General features: G+C 30.9%; 1 protein-coding gene across 1 annotated transcript in view; it reads right to left on the reverse strand.

The window, feature by feature from the left end:
• Window positions 1–7,792, reverse strand: part of LOC140441766 (neuroligin-4, X-linked-like) — a 960,081-nt gene that overhangs the window by 319,508 nt on the left and 632,781 nt on the right. The gene's annotated exons all lie outside the window — the stretch shown is intronic.

Raw genomic sequence — 7,792 nt, forward strand, 5'->3', positions numbered from 1 at the left:
TATATGAAGTATTTAACACAGTCAAGGTGTTAAAGTAGTTAACAGTTTTTCTACGTTTTAACGCTCTAGCGGTCATCTGGTACTTCTCATGATTTTCTTTATTTCTCAATTTTGAATTTAATGGTTTTAAATCTTGGTTTCTTTTCTTGAAGTTTGTTAATGTTATTATTAATAGACTTATTTTGTTTTATTTTCATTACTACTAAATAGTGGTCACTTTCTATTTCTTGACCCCCTCTAGCTTTTGTGTCTATTACGTTTCTTTTGATATTTTTTTCTACTAACATGTCATTAATAATTAAAGATTTCTCGTCTCTACTTTTAATTTATTTTGTGTACTTGTGGATATTTTGTGTTCAAAAAATGTATAAGCTGTTACTAAATTTTGCATAATACAGAAGACTATCATTATGATATTATTATTTCGTGCTGTTTCTTCATATTTCCTAATACTTTTTTATATTCCTGATTATTTGTGCCTATTCTGCAATTGAAGTCACCTACTATATATTTTCTTTTGCTTGTTAGGTGATTAATACTAGTTCTTCCCAGAATTTATGCTAATTACAACCCGAATCGTCATCGTTTGGCCATTTACAATTGTTTTTAAATTATTGCTGTTATTTCAATTGATAGTATTCTCTCTAACCAGCCTTTCCAATTAGTTATTTGTCCTGTCAATCTGGTGTGCACTGTGCAATGTGCATAGCACTCCTGCCGCTGCTCTTTTGTTTTATTTTATTCCACTATATATAAATACATGATCATTTTCTGTGTTTACCATTCTTTTTCCTTAGTTTTAGTTATTTTCAGTATATCTAGCCTTGTTTCTTTGAATTCCATCTCCAGTTATTTTTCTTTGCCTTGTATACTTCTAATATTCCAGGTTCGCATCTTCCATATTTCTTTTTTATTCTTCTTGTTTCTTTCTTCTTATTCTCTTTTTTGTACTTTTCCTTCCTGTTTATTATTATGTATTGTACTTGTTTCCTTATCCATTGCCATGTTCGTTACGTTATATTCCAATCTTTATATCATTTACTCTATTTCTATATATTGTAGTACTAAATAATCTTAATATTAAAATATGAGATAATATATCTTAAATCTATTGAAGTTAAAATTGTAAAACCTTTTGTTTTGCCTGCTGTTCCATAATGTTAAGCTTATTGGCCACCTTGCGTAATTGTGATTGATATAAAACATTTCGCGAACAAAATATTTTATTAGCCGAACCAGCGCAAATTAATTAGCTAATTAATACGTTAATTCCCTAAATTATTCCCAAATGAAAAGTCCTAATTAAGACAAACAAAAGAAACATTAAAGGTCACAGCCCAAAGAAATCTAGAAAGGAAAAATGTCACAAACGTAGAAAAGATCTCACCTCTAGGTATACAGAAATAACAAGACAAACTCAGAAATATCGTAAACAAGTATTAGGGCGGGAATGAAGTCGCTTTCTTTGCCGTGCCTTGGGAATTTTCACTTAGGTAATTTTCATTAGAGGGATTTTAGTTTAGGTAATTTGATTGCGTGAGTGAAGTTGAAATTGCGATGGAGGATGGAAAACTCGAGATAAGTAGCAGAGAGTTTGTCCATTTCCGGAAAAAATAAAAAAGGACATTCTCAAACAGGAATTTCTTCATCGGATTGCCCCCGAGAAGATCTGAAATAAATTTTAAACAAACTCAAATAGAAATTTTAGATTTAACCTTATTTGTATCTTGAATAACAATTTTGTGAAAAAAAAAAACAAATAAATAAATATATTAGATCTAAAAAAAGATAAAATTTTTAAACCTGTGATAAACTTAAGTAAAGACAATACAATCTAAAGAAAGACAGCTAATTCTTGCTCCTAATTTACCGTACTAAATTTTCAGCGTAGCTAAATCTTCGACAGGTCACTTAATTGTAAAAAAGAAGCAGACATGAATAACATTTAATTATTATTGAACAATAAAAATGCAAATACTTCCGGAGTCAATAATCAGCATACTGTTACTCTTCTCCGCAACTCTGCAAAATCTACATGCGTAGTGGTGTATATTTTTGATTTTAGGCATCCCCACTAAAAACCCCACAGTGATCTGGTCGGCCACTCTATTGGACCCCTTCTACCAATCCAACGCCCTGGAAAACGTTGATTTAAAAATTGTCTTATGCATATATCATAATGTGGGGTGCCCCGTCCTATTGTAAAGTCAGTCTATGCTCTAAAAGATTGTCAGATTCTAATGTGCCAGTGATCAGCGGATCAATAACGTTTTCAAACAAATTTAAATTTATTAGAAGACGTTATTGTTGTTATATTGTTGTTATGGGTTGTTCTGTTGAGATTTTCTTTAAGATGTAATGGTCCAATAACGTGATGTCCTATAATACCAACCCATACATTTAATTTCTGAGGTGTTTGTGTATGTGTCTTTATGAATAAATGAGGATTACTGTTACTTCAATAACAACAATTATATCTATTAATTTTACCGTTTAACATAAAAGTACACTCGTTGGAAAAACACGTAGTGTTCAATCGATGTTGGTTGTTATTTATGATTTTACTAAATTCTTCACAATATTGAAGCCGATAATCAGGATTATCTTTATTTAATTGATGAAGTAATTGTATTTTATAAGTGTCAAATTTATAAAATTTTATAATTTGATAAACATTAGATGCTGATACACCAGATGCACGAGATAGTTGTCTGATAGACTGTCGATTAACCACTTGTAAATGACCCAATACCGCCACTTTAACTGCTTCATTTTGCACTCGACTCGACGGTATACTTCGTGCTTTGTGTTGTTAACGTCACGTTAACGTTAAATATGCGGTATTTTATGCAAAAATATGCAGTATTTTATGCAAAATATGCATATTTATCTAGAAAATATGCATGTAATAAAACATATTTTCAATATTTTTTTATTTCCGAAAATTCCTACAATATTATAAATACATATTATACAATTATTTTAACATATAAATATTATCTTGAATTGTGGTAACAATGTGGTAAAAAATTCTTTCGACATCAACTGATGTAACTGGGGCATTTTTCAAATTTACTATAATAGATGGTTCTAAATTAAGTGGTTCGGAAAATGTCCCAGCTAGTACTTGAACCACTTCAGAAAGAACCTGGTAACAACTATTTTTTTCCATGGTTACTTTAAATTTTTTAAACATTTCCTTTTCAATAATACCTTTAACGTTTTGACTCAACTCAAATTTATTTATTAAAACTGTACTCTCTAACAATGATAATGAGGATTCTAATTGAGTTATAGTTTTGTTGAGTTATAATTTTCTGGACAAAACTATAATTTGATTTTATGAATAACAGTTGCTGTTGGAGGATGTTATTTTGGAAGGCTTGCTTAGCTTTCAATAAAGATTAGCAACTATCATCCGTTAAAAGGTTAATTTTTTTTTTAAATCAACAAAATGATCAGCATAGAAATTAGCTACTTCCAACCACGTTCCCTAACATGTTAAAATGGAGTGCGGTGGCAGTGGAACAGCAAGAAGAATATCTCTGTAACATTGTATTCTTACAGGTAATTTCAGGAATACTTTTTTGACGCTTGCTATTAAACTGTTAACTAGTGGAAATTGTTTTCTTACTTCCTCCCCAACTTTGTTTATTCCATGCGTAAACAATTGACATGTATTAAGTTTGGATAAAATATTTCTAAATTTTGTCCTGCTTTCACTATATATGGTGCGGCATCAGATAAAATAAGCAATAATTTATTATCAGGCACAGCAGCAGGAAGAAAAAAGTTTGCTAATGCTTTTTGTAGAAACCGTGATATTGTTAGAGCGTTGGTTTTCTCCACTTGCTTACAGGAAATTGAATACGATTTTGGTAAGAATTCATCGCTAAATATACCAATTAATAAGTGCAAAATGTATCTTTCTAACTAGTCATTGGTCTCGGCCACACATATGTAAAAGTAATTATTACCCATTTCGGCTTTTATGTTGTGGATAAATGAGGAGTTTAACAAATTGACATTATTTTTCTTTAGAGTTTGTTCACTGGGAATGTTGTGTTTGCAATATTTTTGTAAAAAAGGAAAAAAGTTTTCATTAGATAATTTTGAAAGCCGTATATTAGAAGATACAAATGCACGACACAAGTCTTCGTTAAAAGATTCTTGTTCGGTTTGTTTTTTGGAACTTGACTGAAAGCACTTTTACACTGAAGGTTGATATTTTTCACCGGATCTGCTTTTTACTTTTTTAGCTAAAGGTTTGGCGGTTCTGATATGCTGATCTGTTTAAATTTTTTTTCAGATGAAATCTAAAAAACAATATAAATATTCTATAGTTGTACCCATTTTTAAAATCCAATATTGTAGGAATAAACTAAAAATAAACTAAAAATGAAATTAATAATCCCGAAAATGTCAAGAAATGCCTGTGCAAGAAGAAAGAACCCCCAAATATTTACAAGAGGCTCTTGGTCTTTTCTGTTTACATTTAAAGAAAAAATACTGTGAGCATAAATTAAAAACACTTAATTAATTAGGTCCAATATATATGTTTTTGTTTTTAGAAAAATTAAAGCAAACTATGCTATTGTTAGAAAAAAAATGTTAGCGACCTTTCAGTAGACTATTGAGTGATTTAAATTTTAAATAGGTATCCTATTTTTTATCGATAGGAGTTTAAAAAATGCTTGATAAAAGAAGAAATACATCGATTTATTGCCTTGTGTCGGTACTTTTCTTAAACATAATCTCCAATTTTAAAATCTTTGTTTGTACCACCGTGTAAATTTTTAAAATAAAATAAAAAATAATACGTATGTACTTACGGTTTTGCCACAACATGAGCAATAAAGTTTATCCATATCCATAGATAGCTCTTTAGGTTTTATCCAAGTTGAAACATTGCTTATTTTCGGCATTTTCAAAGCACAATAATTATTTACAATTAGAAATACACTTTGTTTACGCCTCCAATTTTACAACAAAACTGAAACCAAGTGAAACAGACCGTCAATATAAAAAATTTTTACCTAGAGACATAAACTGGCAAACACAAAACCCTAATTCCAGGACAAAACCGTACAAAACAAAATTGTACAATTGTAAATGTCCAATAGAATTGAAATACGTAGATCACTTGAGAAAGACACTCTGCCGAAATAGATGTAATGATAAAAATTATAATAAAAATGTGGAGATATTTAGTTGGGGTAAACCACCCAATTGTTGGCATTAGCCCAATTATTGGTAGTGGACACTATATTTTTATATAATTAAGGAGCAACTCACTGTAAGTACTTACTTCCACTTTTATAATGATCTGGCAATATGTATTATTTATGGTAGGGCGTAGAATACTATAATCATCAATATCCCGCCAACTATTCGAGAGTGAAGGTTACACGTTAAAATCCACAAGGAAACTAAGTTCCTGTAGCTGGCTGTATACCATGTATCACAAAAAATTTAAGTAAAAATCCTTTATAAAAGGTATATGAATTAAAAAGGTATATGAATAAAAAAATTATATACCTTTTATAAAGGATTTTTAATTAAATTTTTTGTTAGACGTTAAGTTATACCAACAATTGGATGTCATATTATAGCAAGTGCTAGTGATTGGCAGTGCTGTCAATAATTAGGTAGCCGAGGTATTTATTCATATTTAGTCATTGGCACCTTTAATTTCAGGAAGAAAAAAAAATGCCTAAAGTACAAAAGAAAAGCAACTATACAAAAAAATATAATAAAGAAATTATTCAAGGTGCTATACGGGAGATAATTAATGGCATATACTTATTTAGGTATTTCAGAAGAAACTATTAGAAAAATGTGTAGTAGATTGTCACAGAAAAGGGTTTCTATAAAGAAAAGAAGACATCCCAGCTTCTGTTGTCATTTTTGGATCAGACCCCCCACCAAATCCATTTTAAAACAATCTTCCTGGGGATCATTGGTAACAATCATTTGTAAGAAGACACCCTAATTTAACAAATAGCATTCCTGAAGCTGTAAACAATGCAAGTGGAAACGTGTCAGAAAATGATATCAGAAAGTGGTTTTATAATATACAAGAATATTTAATGTAAAAGAACTATTTTGATATTCTTTCTGATCCTAGCAGAGTTTACAATGGAGATGAAACTTATTTTACCCTTTGTCCGAAAGAAGATAGGGTTCTCACACCAAAAGGTGCCAAAAATGTTTATCAGATAGAGCAAGGCCCATTGAAAACAAATATTACCGTCATGTTCACATTTTGTGCTTCGGGAGTTACAACGCTACCGATGATCGTTTATGCTTATAAAAAATTACCAAAAAGCATCGCAGAAGGTGTTCCAGATGGGTGGGGTATTGCTACTAGTGAAAAAGGTTGGATACAAGCAGATGTTTTTCACGATTATGTATCTAAGATATTATATCCTTATTTAGTAAAACAACATTTTAAATTATAATGTTTGTAGACGGGCACAAAACACATTTAACATACCAACTAAGTCAACTATGTACAGAACTCGAAATATTCTTAGTGGCATTATATCCAAATGCCACTAGAATTCTTCAACCCGCCGACGTCTCTAGTTTGAGGCCACTTAAAAACGCGTGGAAAAGAGCTTTGTTGAATTATAAGAGACAAAATCCATTTGAACAACTAAGTAAGAGTAACTTTGCTCCAATTTTAAAAGAACCGTTAGATACTCTTAAACCATCGGCTATTTTAAGTGGTCTTAGAGTGTGTTGTCTCTTTCCTTGGAACGCAGATAGACTACAGCAAATGCCTAGGTAAAAAATATACCGTAGATAAATTTGGCGAAACCACAACAGAATCAATCAATTTGACCGATTTTTGCGACATATGCGATGAAGATACTTCACAGCTCTTAAAAGAACCCAGAAAAAATGGAAACTCTGATAACACTAACAAAAGTTTCAGGGTACTACCTAATTTCTTTAACATTTTACATCCAAATAATCCAAATAATGAAGAAGGCGATAATTCACAAATTGTAATAGATGAAATGTTTTTGGAAGATATGTCTATAGTAGAAGAGAGAGCAGCGATGACTTTAATGTACGATATAGAATCTGTAGCTGTTGTTCTTTTGGAAGAAGTTCCTGAACAAAATGCAAAAGTGGCCCAAAGTTTAGCACTTTACTCAGAAAATACTCAAGAAACAATCACAGGATCCGCTGCCATTTTAACTTTTGAGTCAGTTTCCTCTTCTAGTCAAAACTCTATAAATAAGAGCAGTGACATGGAAGATTGTTTGCCTTGGGCCAAAACTCTCGAACGTAAGAGAATACGTAATACCCAAAGATCTAGTTTTGTAATTTCTTCTTTAGTTTATAAAAGGGAACTAGAAGAAAAGAAACGGGAAAAAAAGATAAGGAGTGAACAAAGTTAGAAAATAAAGCAAAACGATTTCTGAAAAGTAAAGAAAATTCTTTGAAAGGAAAAAGTGTTAAACGAAATACTAAGATTAAGGTACTCAAAGAAACATCATTATTTCAGCAGAAACCTAGTGTTTTAGAGGACTTAAAAGTAAACAAGCTTTTAAATAAAGAAGATGATCGACAGTCCCATGAAAAAAAATATGGAAATAGGTTAATTCCAAAGCTGGTTAGAAATCTGTCAGTATTAGGATTTGATCCAGAAGTTCCAGAACTCTGCTCACCACCTAAAAATAATATTTTTATGAATAAGGGTATATGCTCTACATGTACTGGAAATTTTTCCATGATTAGGTTTGGAGTTAAATGTCAGAGGTATTCCAGAACATTTCAC

Source organism: Diabrotica undecimpunctata, chromosome 5, assembly GCF_040954645.1.
Source record: "Diabrotica undecimpunctata isolate CICGRU chromosome 5, icDiaUnde3, whole genome shotgun sequence".
NCBI classification, from domain to species: domain Eukaryota; kingdom Metazoa; phylum Arthropoda; class Insecta; order Coleoptera; family Chrysomelidae; genus Diabrotica; species Diabrotica undecimpunctata.